This window comes from Salvelinus alpinus, chromosome 18, assembly GCF_045679555.1.
Source record: "Salvelinus alpinus chromosome 18, SLU_Salpinus.1, whole genome shotgun sequence".
Classification (NCBI taxonomy): Eukaryota; Metazoa; Chordata; class Actinopteri; order Salmoniformes; family Salmonidae; genus Salvelinus; species Salvelinus alpinus.
The window spans coordinates 47,228,341-47,245,921 of record NC_092103.1 but is presented as its reverse complement, the minus strand read 5'-3'; the positions used below and the strand labels follow the sequence as shown (position 1 = coordinate 47,245,921).

The 17,581-nt window shown below is 43.5% G+C and overlaps 1 protein-coding gene across 2 annotated transcripts in view; it reads right to left on the bottom strand.

Annotated features, from left to right (window-relative positions):
• The window catches only part of LOC139544420 (myosin heavy chain, embryonic smooth muscle isoform-like), a 94,967-nt gene that overhangs the window by 57,521 nt on the left and 19,865 nt on the right, over window positions 1-17,581 (bottom strand). For both annotated transcript variants that reach the window (XM_071351489.1, XM_071351488.1), the window contains exon 2: window positions 2,018-2,100. The gene's annotated coding sequence lies outside the window, so the exon portion shown is untranslated. The remainder of the gene's footprint in view (window positions 1-2,017; window positions 2,101-17,581) is intronic.

Here is a 17,581-nt window from a genome sequence, read left to right as displayed (position 1 = left end):
TGCAGACAGACCAGACCAGGTCCAGACAGACCAAACCAGGTCCAGACAGACCAGACCAGGTGCAGACAGACCAGACCAGGTCCAGACAGACCAGAACAGGTGCAGATAGACCAGACCAGGTGCAGACAGACTAGAACAGGTGCAGACAGACCAGAACAGGTGCAGACAGACCAGACCAGGTGCAGACAGACCAGACCAGGTGCAGACAGACCAGACCAGGTGCAGACAGACCAGACCAGGTGCAGACAGACCAGACCAGGTGCAGACAGACCAGGTGCAGACAGACCAGACCAGGTGCAGACAGACCAGACCAGGTGCAGACAGACCAGACCAGGTGCAGACAGACTAGAACAGGTGCAGACAGACCAGACCAGGTGCAGACAGACCAGACCAGGTGCACCCACAGCCAGACAGACAGGAATGAAGAGAATAGATTGAGATAGATATCCTTCTTCTACAGTGTGTCTGTCTGATGGTAACCAGACCCCTGTTACCCCTCTCTGATGGTAACCAGACCCCTGTTACCCCTCTCTGATGGTAACCAGACCCCTGTTACCCCTCTCTGATGGTAACCAGACCCCTGTTACCCCTCTCTGATGGTAACCAGACCCCTGTTACCCCTCTCTGTAACATGTCTGTCTGATGGTAACCAGACCCCTGTTACCCCTCTCTGATGGTAACCAGACCCCTGTTACCCCTCTCTGATGGTAACCAGACCCCTGTTACCCCTCTCTGATGGTAACCAGACCCCTGTTACCCCTCTCTGATGGTAACCAGACCCCTGTTACCCCTCTCTGATGGTAACCAGACCCCTGTTACCCCTCTCTGTAACAAGTCTGTCTGATGGTAACCAGACCCCTGTTACCCCTCTCTGTAACAAGTCTGTCTGATGGTAACCAGACCCCTGTTACCCCTCTCTGTAACAAGTCTGTCTGATGGTAACCAGACCCCTGTTACCCCTCTCTGTAACAAGTCTGTCTGATGGTAACCAGACCCCTGTTACCCCTCTCTGTAACAAGTCTGTCTGATGGTAACCAGACCCCTGTTACCCCTCTCTGTAACAAGTCTGTCTGATGGTAACCAGACCCCTGTTACCCCTCTCTGTAACAAGTCTGTCTGATGGTAACCAGACCCCTGTTACCCCTCTCTGTAACAAGTCTGTCTGATGGTAACCAGACCCCTGTTACCCCTCTCTGTAACAAGTCTGTCTGATGGTAACCAGACCCCTGTTACCCCTCTCTGTAACAAGTCTGTCTGATGGTAACCAGACCCCTGTTACCCCTCTCTGTAACAAGTCTGTCTGATGGTAACCAGACCCCTGTTACCCCTCTCTGTAACAAGTCTGTCTGATGGTAACCAGACCCCTGTTACCCCTCTCTGTAACAAGTCTGTCTGATGGTAACCAGACCCCTGTTACCCCTCTCTGTAACAAGTCTGTCTGATGGTAACCAGACCCCTGTTACCCCTCTCTGTAACAAGTCTGTCTGATGGTAACCAGACCCCTGTTACCCCTCTCTGATGGTAACCAGACCCCTGTTACCCCTCTCTGATGGTAACCAGACCCCTGTTACCCCTCTCTGTAACATGTCTGTCTGATGGTAACCAGACCCCTGTTACCCCTCTCTGTAACATGTCTGTCTGATGGTAACCAGACCCCTGTTACCCCTCTCTGTAACATGTCTGTCTGATGGTAACCAGACCCCTGTTACCCCTCTCTGTAACATGTCTGTCTGATGGTAACCAAGAGGCCAGTAACCCCAAGACAAGATAGCTCTCAGCCAGGGAAAGTAACATTTGGTTGTCTATCAAGAACAATAATAAAGATACTTGGTATTTACTGTGTGTGTGTGTGTGTGTGTGTGTGTGTGTGTGTGTGTGTGTGTGTGTGTGTGTGTGTGTGTGTGTGTGTGTGTGTGTGTGTGTGTGTGTGTGTGTGTGTGTGTGTGTGTGTGTGTGTGTGTGTGTGTGTGTGTGTGTGTGTGTGTGTGTGTGTGTGTGTGTGTGTGTGTGAGGTTACCTGTTCGTCTAGTGAGACAGTCTTCCAGAGTGCCCTTCAGTAGTTCAGTCAGCTGTACCAGTGAAGGGGGGAAATCCTATTGGCTGATGGAAACACAAGGTCAGAGGTCAGATATACTGGCCCATTGCCAGGGGTTACCATGGACACCAGGGACATTCTTTAAAAATGACAAAAGTTGTGTCAGACAAAGGACACACAAGTAAATTGATTAACTCTATAAACCGGAATGGGGTGCCATTCGAGACAACCCCATTTCAGACACACACATTTCAGACACACACATTTCAGACACCCATTCCAGACACACCTATTTCAGACAGACACATTTCAGACAGACACATTTCACACACACCCATTTCAGACACACCCATGTCACACACACACATTCCAGACACACCCATTTCAGACACACCCATGTCACACACACACATTCCAGACACACCCATTTCAGACACACCTATTTCAGACACACCCATTTCAGACACACCCATTCCAGACACACCCATTTCAGACACACACATTCCAGACACACCCATTTCAGACACACCCATTCCAGACACACCCATTTCAGACACACCCATTTCAGACACACCCATCTCAGACACCCATTTCAGACACACACATTCCAGACACACCCATTTCAGACACACACATTCCAGACACACCCATTTCAGACACACCCATTTCAGACACACCCATTCCAGACACACCCATTTCAGACACACCCATTTCAGACACACACATTCCAGACACACCCATTCCAGACACACCCATTTCAGACACACCCATTCCAGACACACCCATTTCAGACACACCCATTTCAGACACACACATTCCAGACACACCCATTTCAGACACACCCATTTCAGACACACCCATTCCAGACACACCCATTTCAGACACACCCATTTCAGACACACACATTCCAGACATACCCATTTCAGACACACCCATTTCAGACACACATTCCAGACACACCCATTTCAGACACACCCATTTCAGACACACCCATTTCAGACACACCCATTTCAGACACACCCATTTCAGACACACATTCCAGACACACCCATTTTAGACAAACACATTCCAGACACACCCATTTCAGACACACACATTCCAGACACACCCATTTCAGACACACCCATTCCAGACACACCCATTGCAGACACACCCATTCCAGACACACCCATTTCAGACACACCCATTTCAGACACACCCATTTCAGACACACCCATTCCAGACACACCCATTTCAGACACACCCATTTCAGACACACACATTCCAGACACACCCATTTTAGACACACCCATTTTAGACACACACAATCCAGACACACACATTCGTAATGACCGAAGCACAGCAAGGTGTGGATACATATAAAAGTTTGGGACATTAGTCTAAAACCAATCAGGCGTTACTGTCGTTGATGCAGGTATACAAGCAGGACATTTTTTTGACGAGGAACAATGAGGTTTGAAATGTTACAAAGCAACCCAAAAAATTACCTCAAGTAGCAACATGATAATTCATAATAATAGACTAATATTAAATCCAAATCAATGTCATTGACCTTTAGATATCTGTATAGGTCTGGGTTCAGAACTAGGTCCCCATCTTGGAAGAACACAATCCTGTCACGACTTCTACCGAATTTGGCCACTCTCCTTGTTCGGGCGGCGTTCGGCGATCGACGTCACCGGCTATCTAGCCATCGCCTCTCCATTTTTCGTATATCCATTTGTGTTGTCTTGTTTCCATACACACCTGGTTTTCATTTCCCCAATTAAGCTACTTGTATTTAACCCTCTGTTTCCCATCATGTGTTGTGTGTAATTGTTTTCATGTTAGTTTACACGCTCTACTTTTATGTTCCGTTTCTTGAGCGCGTTTGTTTCATATAGTTTCATATAGTTTCATGTAGTTTCATGTAGTTTCATATAGTTTCATATAGTTTCATATAGTTTCATGTAGTTTCATATAGTTTCATATAGTTTCATATAGTTTCATGTAGTTTCATATAGTTTCATGTAGTTTCATATAGTTTCATATAGTTTCATGTAGTTTCATATAGTTTCATATAGTTTCATGTAGTTTCATATAGTTTCATATAGTTTCATGTAGTTTCATATAGTTTCATGTAGTTTCATGTAGTTTCATATAGTTTCATATAGTTTCATATAGTTTCATGTAGTTTCATGTAGTTTCATGTAGTTTCATATAGTTTCATATAGTTTCATGTAGTTTCATGTAGTTTCATATAGTTTCATGTAGTTTCATATAGTTTCATGTAGTTTCATGTAGTTTCATATAGTTTCATATAGTTTCATGTAGTTTCATGTAGTTTCATGTAGTTTCATGTAGTTTCATGTAGTTTCATGTAGTTTCATGTAGTTTCATATAGTTTCATGTAGTTTCATGTAGTTTCATATAGTTTCATATAGTTTCATGTAGTTTCATGTAGTTTCATATAGTTTCATATAGTTTCATATAGTTTCATGTAGTTTCATGTAGTTTCATATAGTTTCATATAGTTTCATGTAGTTTCATATAGTTTCATATAGTTTCATGTAGTTTCATATAGTTTCATGCAGTTTCATATCGTTTCATATCGTTTCATGTAGTTTCATGTAGTTTCATGTATTTTCATGTAGTTTCATATAGTTTCATATAGTTTCATGTAGTTTCATGTAGTTTCATGTAGTTTCATATAGTTTCATGTAGTTTCATATAGTTTCATATAGTTTCATGTAGTTTCATGTAGTTTCATGTAGTTTCATGTAGTTTCATGTAGTTTCATGTAGTTTCATATAGTTTCATATAGTTTCATATAGTTTCATATAGTTTCATATAGTTTCATGTAGTTTCATATAGTTTCATGTAGTTTCATATAGTTTCATGTAGTTTCATATAGTTTCATGTAGTTTCATGTAGTTTCATGTAGTTTCATGTAGTTTCATGTAGTTTCATGTAGTTTCATATAGTTTCATATAGTTTCATGTAGTTTCATATAGTTTCATATAGTTTCATGTAGTTTCATATAGTTTCATATAGTTTCATATAGTTTCATATAGTTTCATATAGTTTCATGTAGTTTCATGTAGTTTCATGTAGTTTCATGTAGTTTCATGTAGTTTCATGTAGTTTCATATAGTTTCATATAGTTTCATATAGTTTCATATAGTTTCATATAGTTTCATGTAGTTTCATATAGTTTCATATAGTTTCATGTAGTTTCATATAGTTTCATATAGTTTCATATAGTTTCATATAGTTTCATATAGTTTCATGTAGTTTCATGTAGTTTCATATAGTTTCATGTAGTTTCATATAGTTTCATATAGTTTCATGTAGTTTCATATAGTTTCATATAGTTTCATATAGTTTCATATAGTTTCATGTAGTTTCATGTAGTTTCATATAGTTTCATGTAGTTTCATGTAGTTTCATATAGTTTCATGTAGTTTCATATAGTTTCATGTAGTTTCATGTAGTTTCATATAGTTTCATGTAGTTTCATGTAGTTTCATGTAGTTTCATATAGTTTCATATAGTTTCATGTAGTTTCATGTAGTTTCATATAGTTTCATGTAGTTTCATGTAGTTTCATATAGTTTCATATAGTTTCATGTAGTTTCATATAGTTTCATATAGTTTCATATAGTTTCATATAGTTTCATGTAGTTTCATGTAGTTTCATGTAGTTTCATGTAGTTTCATATAGTTTCATGTAGTTTCATATAGTTTCATGTAGTTTCATGTAGTTTCATATAGTTTCATGTAGTTTCATGTAGTTTCATATAGTTTCATATAGTTTCATGTAGTTTCATATAGTTTCATATAGTTTCATATAGTTTCATGTAGTTTCATGTAGTTTCATGTAGTTTCATGTAGTTTCATATAGTTTCATGTAGTTTCATGTAGTTTCATGTAGTTTCATATAGTTTCATGTAGTTTCATGTAGTTTCATATAGTTTCATATAGTGCACTCGTTTTCTTGGAACTATAATAAAGTGCGCCTGTTCATTATAATCTGCTCTCCTTCACTTGACTTCGCCTCCAATACACCATCCTGACAAATCTTTGCAATCAATCCACAAAACGTATTTCTAAAACTATTTCATCAGTTGTCACTAGGGGTTTGCAAAGCTACAGGTAACTCACCAACGTTACTGGAATCTTAATTGTTAATATTGGAAATGATAGGTCATCCGTGGCAATCTATGGTAAATGTGGTAATTTATACTTGAATAATCTTTAAAATAATCATAAAAAATAAATAGACCATCAACAGTATGGTAAACTGACCAGACCATCAACAGCATGATAAACTGACCAGACCAGACCATCAACAGTATGGTAAACTGACCAGACCATCAACAGCATGATAAACTGACCAGACCATCAACAGCATGATAAACTGACCAGACCAGACCATCAACAGTATGGTAAACTGACCAGACCATCAACAGTATGGTAAACTGACCAGACCATCAACAGCATGATAAACTGACCAGACCATCAACAGCATGATAAACTGACCAGACCAGACCATCAACAGTATGGTAAACTGACCAGACCATCAACAGTATGGTAAACTGACCAGACCATCAACAGCATGGTAAACTGACCAGACCATCAACAGTATGGTAAACTGACCAGACCAGACCATCAACAGCATGGTAAACTGACCAGACCATCAACAGCATGATAAACTGACCCGACCATCAACAGCATGATAAACTGACCAGACCAGACCATCAACAGTATGGTAAACTGACCAGACCATCAACAGCATGGTAAACTGATCAGACCATCAACAGCATGGTAAACTGACCAGACCATCAACAGCATGGTAAACTGACCAGACCATCAACAGCATGGTAAACTGACCAGACCATCAACAGCATGGTAAACTAACCAGAACATCAACAGCATGGTAACCTGACCAGACCATCAACAGTATGGTAAACTGACCAGACCATCAACAGCATGGTAAACTGACCAGACCATCAACAGCATGGTAAACTAACCAGAACATCAACAGCATGGTAACCTGACCAGACCATCAACAGTATGGTAAACTGACCAGACCATCAACAGCATGGTAAACTAACCAGACCATCAACAGTATGGTAACCTGACCAGACCATCAACAGCATGGTAAACTGACCAGACCATCAACAGAATGGTAACCTGACCAGACCATCAACAGCATAGTAAACTGACCAGACCATCAACAGAATGGTAACCTGACCAGACCATCAACAGTATGGTAACCTGACCAGACCATCAACAGCATGGTAAACTGACCAGACTATCAACAGCATGGTAAACTGACCAGACCATAAACAGCATGGTAAACTAACCTGATCAGACCATCAACAGCATGGTAAACTGACCAGACTATCAACAGCATGGTAAACTGACCAGACCATCAACAGTATGGTAAACTAACCTGATCAGACCATCAACAGCATGGTAAACTGACCAGACCATCAACAGCATGGTAAACTGACCAGACCATCAACAGTATGGTAAACTGACCTGATCAGACCATCAACAGCATGGTAAACTGACCAGACAATCAACAGCATGGTAAAGTAACCAGACCATCAACAGTATGGTAAACTGACCAGACCATCAACAGTATGGTAAACTGACCAGACCATCAACAGTATAGTACACTGATCAGACCATCAACAGTATGGTAAACTGACCAGACCATCAACAGTATGGTAAACTGACCAGACCATCAACAGTATGGTAAACTGACCAGACCATCAACAGTATTGTAAACTGACCAGACCATCAACAGTATGGTAAACTAACCAGACCATCAACAGCATGGTAAACTGATCAGATATATGGATGATTTATAAAGCCAGGCACATTTAACAGTTATTGATTATAGACCTAATTATGTTGGGGTTTCCTTTCTCTTCACCTTTCTTAGACAATTAAGTCAAGGGCTGTTTTCTCATCTGCTAACTCTGCTGCTGCCTCCGGTGCATTGTTCTCAACACCAATATGCTGGTTAACGTGGCTATAATGCACATAGCAACATGTTCTAGGACCATTATCCAATGTGGGAGAAAGTGCATTTGTTATAAAATAGTATTATTTTATTTGTGTTTCACCAAAGTTGTTACATAATATAGCCAAATAGTAGCATAATAATAGCATATTGGAGAGTGTTAGATACTCAGTTAAATACTGTTGTTAGAGGTGCTATCTTTATCAGCATCGTAGAAGCTGATAGTATTTCAACCACATAAAATATACATCCAAGCCAAACGGAAATCTGATCAGAAACATGTTGGGTAAATATAATAGCTTTTTTAAATTCTTTACAACCGATCAAACGGATGTCATTCGGAAAGTTTGCACAGAAAATCTTTCCTGTTTTTTTTTCTTCTTCTCCCCCGGATCCCTAAACGTCTTTGTTCCGTGAAAGAAACAGAGAGAACAGAGAGAACAAAGAGAGCAGAGAGAGCAGAGAGAGCAGAGAGAACAGAGAGAGCAGAGAACAGAGAGAGCAGAGAGAACAGAGAGAGCAGAGAGAGCAGAGAGAGCAGAGAGAACAGAGAGAGCAGAGAGAGCAGAGAGAGTAGAGAGAACAGAGAGAGCAGAGAGAACAGAGAGAACAGAGAGAGCAGAGAGAACAGAGAGAACAGAGAGAGCAGAGAGAGCAGAGAGAGCAGAGAGAACAGAGAGAACAGAGAGAGCAGAGAGAACAGAGAGAACAGAGAGAGCAGAGAGAACAGAGAGAACAGAGAGAGCAGAGAGAGCAGAGAGAACAGAGAGAGCAGAGAGAACAGAGAGAGCAGAGAGAGCAGAGAGAACAGAGAGAGCAGAGAGAGTAGAGAGAACAGAGAGAACAGAGAGAACAGAGAGAACAGAGAGAGCAGAGAGAGCAGAGAGAACAGAGAGAACAGAGAGAGCAGAGAGAACAGAGAGAGTAGAGAGAGCAGAGAGAACAGAGAGAACAGAGAGAGCAGAGAGAGCAGAGAGAACAGAGAGAGCAGAGAGCAGAGAGAACAGAGAGAACAGAGAGAGCAGAGAACAGAGAGAACAGAGAGAGCAGAGAGAGCAGAGAACAGAGAGAACAGAGAGAGCAGAGAGAACAGAGAGAACAGAGAGAGCAGAGAGAACAGAGAGAACAGAGAGAGCAGAGAGAACAGAGAGAACAGAGAGAGCAGAGAACAGAGAGAACAGAGAGAACAGAGAGAACAGAGAGAACAGATAGAACAGAGAGAGCAGAGAGAGCAGACAGAGCAGACAGAGCAGAGAGAACAGAGAGAGCAGAGAGAACAGAGAGAACAGAGAGAACAGAGAGAACAGAGAGAACAGAGAGAGCAGAGAGAACAGAGAGAACAGAGAGAGCAGAGAGAACAGAGAGAACAGAGAGAGCAGAGAACAGAGAGAACAGAGAGAACAGAGAGAACAGAGAGAACAGAGAGAACAGATAGAACAGAGAGAGCAGAGAGAGCAGACAGAGCAGACAGAGCAGAGAGAACAGAGAGAGCAGAGAGAACAGAGAGAACAGAGAGAACAGAGAGAACAGATAGAACAGAGAGAGCAGAGAGAACAGAGAGAGCAGAGAGAGCAGAGAGAGCAGAGAGAGCAGAGAGAACAGAGAGAACTTTACTAATGTCAACTACATTAATGCATTCATTCTATCTATTTTAATATGACATTATTCTGGTGAGCAAGGATTCATTTAGTCTTGAAGAAGAGAAGGTCCATGTATCTAATTACAGACAAGTTGACGAACAAATAGCCTGCAATGTCGGAATGTATAAACATATCTAAATCAGGCAAAAAAAATCCTGCATCCGTCATCTGTGACTTTAGCCTACAGCGCATTTTCTATTTGCGTGTTTGTTGTCAGTTGTGGGCCTCAGATTTTCACTTTGTCACATTTAACCGGGGCAGTTGCAGATGGGTTAATATCAATTGCGGGCGGATGAACAACAGCTGACCCAGACACCATTACTCAGTAGTGTAAAGTACTTAAGTACTTTCTCCCCCTCTATCTCTCTCTCTCTGTCTCTTGCTCCTTCTCTATCTCTGTTTGTCTCTCTATCACACAATCACACACCCTTGCTCCCTCTCTCTCTTCGTCTCTCTCCCACCCCCCCTTTCGCTGTCTCTTTCTCACCCCCCCCCCCCCCCCCCTCTCTCTCATTTGCCCTACTTTAAAGTACTACTTAAGTAAATTTTTGGGGGGTTTCTGTACTTTACTTGAGAATTTATATTTTTGAAAACTTTTACTTTACCTCCACTACAATCGTAAAGAAAATAATGTATTTTTTACTCCATACATTTTTCCTGATACTCAAAAGTACTCGTTACATTCTGAATGCTTAGCAGGGCAGGAACATTTTCCAATTCACACACATCCCTGGTCATCCCTACTGCCTCTGATCCTCGAGGACTCACTAAACACAAATGCTTCTTTTGTAAATTATGTCTGAGTGTTGGAGTGTGCCCCTGGCTATCTGTAAATTTAAAAAACAAGAAAATCATGCTGTCTGGTTTGATTAGTATAAGGAATTAGAAATTATTTATACTTCTACTTTTGATACTTACATGTAAGTAGTATTTAAAACCAAATACTTCTAGACTTTTACTCAAGTAGTATTTTACTGGGTGACTTTCACTTTTACTTGAGTCATTTTCTATTAAGGTATTTTTACTTTTACTCAAGTATAACAATTGGGTTCTTTATCCACCACTGCCACTACTGCAGACAACAGTGATAACTTCCTCACTGAGATGAAGCTACAGTAGGCTGGTCTATAAGCTGGTCTCTGGGCTGTGGTCTCTGGGCTGTGGTCTCTGGGCTGTGGTCTCTGGGTTGTGGGTTGTGGTCTCTGGGTTGTGGTCTCTGGGCTGTGGTCTCTGGTCTCTGGGTTGTGGTCTCTGGGTTGTGGTCTCTGGGCTGTGGTCTCTGGTCTCTGGGCTGTGGTCTCTGGGCTCTGGGTTGTGGTCTCTGGGCTCTGGGTTGTGGTCTCTGGGCCCTGGGTTGTGGTCTCTGGGTTGTGGTCTCTGGGTTGTGGTCTCTGGGTTGTGGTCTCTGGGCTCTGGGTTGTGGTCTCTGGGCTGTGGTCTCTGGGCTGTGGTCTCTGGGTTGTGGGTTGTGGTCTCTGGGTTGTGGTCTCTGGGCTGTGGTCTCTGGGCTCTGGGTTGTGGTCTCTGTGGGTTGTGGTCTCTGGGCTGTGGTCTCTGTGGGTTGTGGTTTCTGTGGGTTGTGGTCTCTGTGGGCTGTGGTCTCTGGTTTCTGGTCTCTGGGTTGTGGTCTCTGTGGGTTGTGGTCTCTGGGCTGTGGTCTCTGTGGGTTGTGGTCTCTGTGGGTTGTGGTTTCTGTGGGTTGTGGTCTCTGTGGGTTGTGGGTTGTGGTCTCTGGGTTGTGGTCTCTGGGCTGTGGTCTCTGGGCTCTGGGTTGTGGTCTCTGGGCTCTGGGTTGTGGTCTCTGTGGGTTGTGGTCTCTGTGGGTTGTGGTCTCTGTGGGTTGTGGTCTCTGGGCTGTGGTCTCTCTGGGCTGTGGTCTCTGGGCTGTGGTCTCTCTGGGCTGTTGTCTCTGGTCTGTGGCCTCTGTGGGCTGTGGTCTCTGGGTTGTGGTCTCTGGTTTCTGGTCTCTGGGTTGTGGTCTCTGTGGGTTGTGGTCTCTGTGGGCTGTGGTCTCTGGTTTCTGGTCTCTAGGTTGTGGTCTCTGTGGGTTGTGGTCTCTGTGGGTTGTGGTCTCTGGGCTGTGGTCTCTGGTTTCTGGGTTGTGGTCTCTCTGGGATGTGGTCTCTGGGCTGTGGTCTCTGGTCTCTGTGGGTTGTGGTCTCTGGTCACTGGGCTGTGGTCCCTGTGGGTTGTGGTCTCTGCGTGTGTGCGTGTGTGTGTGTGTGCGTGTGTGTGTGTGTGCTTGTGTGTATGTATGTGTGGTGTGTGTGTGTGTGTGTGTGTGTGTGTGTGTGTGTGTGTGTGTGTGTGTGTGTGTGTGTGTGTGTGTGTGTGTGTGTGTGTGTGTGTGTGTGTGTGTGTGTGTGCGTGCGCGTGCGTACGTGTGTGTGTGTGTGTTTGTGTGTGTATGTGTGTGTTCCACCCCAATAGTCAAACAACTTCCAAAAACTTCTGAAACCCCACAGTACCTCTTTAAAGAGTATCTTAAATAAATAACAACTGTACTTGTCTTGTCCTTCCTACCACTGACTTTAAGGGAAAATACAGATTAGGATTGTGATGCGTTGTTGCTTCAGCCACCTTAAAGATCAATGCAATAAATCCCTCTGGATAAGAGGTCTTTGCTAAATGACTCAAATGTAAAAGTCATGTCTGGGCAGGGTTTGTCTGCCTGATAGATCAGTTTACCCAGATAACCCCTCTCGACTACAGGGGGGGGGTCGGGGGAGGGTTAAGTGTTCATGTTGATTGTACGAGTCTACGGGTCACAGGTATGGCTGTAAGTCATTTGAAGCTCCCGAGTGCATCTCAGTGCAAGAGGCGTCACTACAGTCCCTGGTTTGATTCCAGGCTGTATCACAGCCGGCCGTGATTGGGAGTCCCATAAGGGCGGCGTACAATTGGCCCCAGCGCCGTCCTGGGTTTGCCCGGTGTAGGCCGTCGTTGTAAATAATAATTAGTTCTTTAACTGACTTGCCTAGTTTAAAATAAATAAATGAAATAGCACTGTAATGTCTGAACCAAGAAAGGCACACAGAGTATGTCCACCAACTAACTCGTCTTTCAGTCCATCAGATGACAGCAGGTCTGGCTGATAGTTGAACAGAACACTCTTCTTCTTCTCTGGCTGACAGTTGACCAGAACACTCTTCTTCTTCTCTGGCTGACAGTTGACCAGAACACTCTTCTTCTTCTCTGGCTGACAGTTGAACAGAACACTCTTCTTCTTCTCTGGCTGACAGTTGACCAGAACACTCTTCTTCTTCTCTGGCTGACAGTTGAACAGAACACTCGTCTTCTTCTCTGGCTGACAGTTGACCAGAACACTCTTCTTCTTCTCTGGCTGACAGTTGACCAGAACACTCTTCTTCTTCTCTGGCTGATAGTTGAACAGAACACTCTTCTTCTTCTCTGGCTGATAGTTGAACAGAACACTCTTCTTCTTCTCTGGCTGACAGTTGACCAGAACACTCTTCTTCTTCTCTGGCTGATAGTTGAACAGAACACTTTTCTTCTTCTCTGGCTGATAGTTGAACAGAACACTCTTCTTCTTCTCTGGCTGACAGTTGACCAGAACACTCTTCTTCTTCTCTGGCTGATAGTTGAACAGAACACTCGTCTTCTTCTCTGGCTGATAGTTGAACAGAACACTCTTCTTCTTCTCTGGCTGATAGTTGAACAGAACACTCTTCTTCTTCTCTGGCTGATAGTTGAACAGAACACTCTTCTTCTTCTCTGGCTGACAGTTGACCAGAACACTCTTCTTCTTCTCTGGCTGATAGTTGAACAGAACACTTTTCTTCTTCTCTGGCTGATAGTTGAACAGAACACTCTTCTTCTTCTCTGGCTGATAGTTGAACAGAACACTTTTCTTCTTCTCTGGCTGATAGTTGAACAGAACACTCTTCTTCTTCTCTGGCTGACAGTTGACCAGAACACTCTTCTTCTTCTCTGGCTGATAGTTGAACAGAACACTCGTCTTCTTCTCTGGCTGATAGTTGAACAGAACACTCTTCTTCTTCTCTGGCTGATAGTTGAACAGAACACTCTTCTTCTTCTCTGGCTGATAGTTGAACAGAACACTTTTCTTCTTCTCTGGCTGATAGTTGACCAGAACACTCTTCTTCTTCTCTGGCTGATAGTTGAACAGAACACTTTTCTTCTTCTCTGGCTGATAGTTGAACAGAACACTCTTCTTCTTCTCTGGCTGATAGTTGACCAGAACACTCTTCTTCTTCTCTGGCTGATAGTTGAACAGAACACTTTTTTTCTTCTCTGGCTGATAGTTGAACAGAACACTCTTCTTCTTCTCTGGCTGACAGTTGACCAGAACACTCTTCTTCTTCTCTGGCTGATAGTTGAACAGAACACTCGTCTTCTTCTCTGGCTGATAGTTGAACAGAACACTCTTCTTCTTCTCTGGCTGATAGTTGAACAGAACACTTTTCTTCTTCTCTGGCTGATAGTTGAACAGAACACTCTTCTTCTTCTCTGGCTGACAGTTGACCAGAACACTCTTCTTCTTCTCTGGCTGACAGTTGAACAGAACACTCTTCTTCTTCTCTGGCTGACAGTTGAACAGAACACTCTTCTTCTTCTCTGGCTGATAGTTGAACAGAACACTCTTCTTCTTCTCTGGCTGACAGTTGAACAGAACACTCTTCTTCTTCTCTGGCTGACAGTTGAACAGCACACTCTTCTTCTTCTCTGTCTAGTTGAGTTGGTTGAGCAGCCACAGACAGAGGACCAATCAGCCAGTTGTCAGTCAATACTATAGAGCCAGCCCTGGCCACTTGTCACCATGTTTTTGTAGCCCTCAACTAGTTCCTGTTTAGAGCCAGGCCTGCTATCAGCATACTATGAAAGGGCCAGGGTTCAGACCAGAACAGTACAAGGTGTGTCAGGGTAGGGCAGGTTGGCTGTCTCACTGTGGTGGCGCTTGGCCAAGGCATGCCCTGCCATGTTCTCGTTTCTCCATGCTAGCTTTGTGTGTGTGTGTGTGTGTGTGTGTGTGTGTGTGTGTGTGTGTGTGTGTGTGTGTGTGTGTGTGTGTGTGTGTGTGTGTGTGTGTGTGTGTGTGTGTGTGTGTGTGTGTGTGTGTGTGTGTGTGTGTGTGTGTGTGTGTGTGTGTGTGTGTGTGTGTGCTGTTCTGCTGGGTGGGACAGCACACGGTCTGACAGAGGTAGGCCTTTCTAGCTGCTGAGTTCTTGATTGCAAAATACCAAAATCTATCAATTTGAATAGCCTCCCTCTCATCTCTCCCCTCTCCCCTTTCTACTCAATTACATTTACATTTAGGGGCTTTATTTAACGGGAGACATATGTTTACATTGCCAAAGCAAGTGAAGTAGATTATAAAAAAAGTTAAATAAACATTTAGAATCACAAAAGTTCCAAAAGAATAAAGACATTTCAAAAGTCATATTATGTGTAAATAGTTAAAGTACAAAAGGGGAAAATAAATAAACATAAATATGGGTTGTATTTACAATGGTGTTTGTTCTTCACTGGTTGACCTTTTCTTGTGGCAACAGGTCACAAATCTTGCTGCTGTGATGTCACACTGTGGTATTTCACCCAGTAGATATGGGAGTTTATCAAAATTGGATTTGTTTGTGAATTATTTGTGGGTCTGTGTAATCTGAGGGAAATATGTGTCTCTAATATGGTCATACATTGGGAAGGAGGTTAGGAAGTGCAGCTCAGTTTCCACCTCATTTTGTGGGCAGTGTGCACATAGCCTGTCTTCTCTTGAGAGCCAGGTCTGCCTATGGCGACCTTTCTCAATAGCAAGGCTATGCTCACTGAGTCTGTACATAGTCAAAGCTTTCCTTAATGTTGGATCAGTCACAGAGGTCAGGTATTCTGCCACTGTGTACTCTCTGTTTAGGGAAAAATAGCATTCTAGTTTGCTCTGTTTTTTTGTTAATTCTTTCCAATGTGTCAAGTAATTATCTTTTTATTTTCTCATGATTTGCTTGGGTCTAATTGTGTTGCTGTCCTGAGGCTCTGTGGGGTGTGTTTGTGTTTGTGAACAGAGCCCTAGGACCAGCTTGCTTAGGGGACTCTTCTCCAGGTTCATCTCTCTGTAGGTGATGGCTTTGTTATGGAAGGTTAAGGAATCGCTTCCTTTTAGTGGTTGTAGAATTTAACGTCTCTTTTCTGGATTTTGATAATTAGTGGGTATCGGCCTAATTCTGCTCTGCATGCATTATTTGGTGTTTTACGTTGTACATAGAGGATATTTTTGCAGAATTCTCTATTTGGTGTTTGTCCCATTTTGTGAATTCTTGGTTGGTGAGCCAGACCTCACAACCGTAAAGGGCAATGGGTTCTATAACTGATTCAAGTACTTTTAGCCAGATCCTAATTGGTATGTTGAAATTTATGTTCCTTTTGATGGCATAGAAGGCCCTTCTTGCCTTGTATCTCAGATCGTTCAGAGCTTTGTGGAAGTTACCTGTGGCGCTGATGTTTAGTCCGAGGTATGCATCGTTTTTTTGAGTGCTCTAGGGCAATGGTGTCTAGATGGAATCTGTGGACCTGGCAACTGGGACCTTTTTTGGGAACACCATTATTTTTGGTCTTACTGAGATTTACTGTCAGGGCCCAGGTCTGACATAATCTGTGCAGAAGATCTAGGTGCTGCTGTAGGCCCTCCTTGGTTGGGGACGGAAGCACCAAATCAGATCAGCAAACAGTAGACATTTGACTTCAGATTCCAGTCTCACCTCTCCCCTCTCTACTCTCCCCTTCTCCCGTCTGCGTCACAAACCCATCTCAGCATTTGAACCTGAAACCTACTTCCTCTTTTTCAAGAGCCCAAAAAATATATTGATTTTCTATCTGTGGAGAAGCATCACAGTTGATGTCTCTTCTAACGACTGATCATTTATTACACTGGTAAGACACTTTTACACAACACAGGCCCATCTGGGTCAGCGTAGTGCACTACGTAGGGTATAGGGTGACATTATGGATGCATTAAAAATCCATCATAAAAGAGTCAGATACACGGAACAGTTGCCAACAACTCTGCACCAGCTCTAATCGGTCTAATCGGTCCATCGATTCAGTAAACTATTCCAGGGTGTAGATATACCCTTTAGCTTGACCCTTTAGCTTGCCCCTCATAGCTTGCCCCTCATAGCTTGCCCCTCATAGCTTGCCCCTTTAGCTTGACCCTTTAGCTTGCCCCTCATAGCTCGCCCCTCATAGCTCGCCCCTCATAGCTCGCCCCTCATAGCTCGCCCCTCATAGCTTGCCCCTTTAGCTTGACCCTTTAGCTTGCCCCTCATAGCTCGCCCCTCATAGCTCGCCCCTCATAGCTCGCCCCTCATAGCTCGCCCCTCATAGCTTGCCCCTCATAGTTTGCCCCTCATAGCTCGCCCCTCATAGCTCGCCCCTCATAGCTCGCCCCTCATAGCTCGTCCCTCATAGCTCGTCCCTCATAGCTCGTCCCTCATAGCTCGTCCCTCATAGCTCGCCCCTCATAGCTCGCCCCTCATAGCTCGTCCCTCATAGCTCGTCCCTCATAGCTCGTCCCTCATAGCTCGCCCCTCATAGCTCGCCCCTCATAGCTCGCTCCTCATAGCTCGCCCCTCATAGCTCGCCCCCCATAGCTCGCCCCTCATAGCTCGCCCCTCATATCTTGCCCCTCATAGCTCGCTCCTCATAGCTCGCCCCTCATAAAACGTTATCAGAACCGTGATGAGCTTGGAATGTGGAAGTTGGTCTTTACGACAGTGATATCTGAAAACAGGAAGCACATGCAAGCAAAAAAAGTCACAATGACTTCCCTTTCCATAAAAGGTACTTTTGTACCATGAAAAACGTAGTAGATGAAACGTGTTTGGGACTGAGTGCTGTAACTAGCAGTCTGTCATTGTG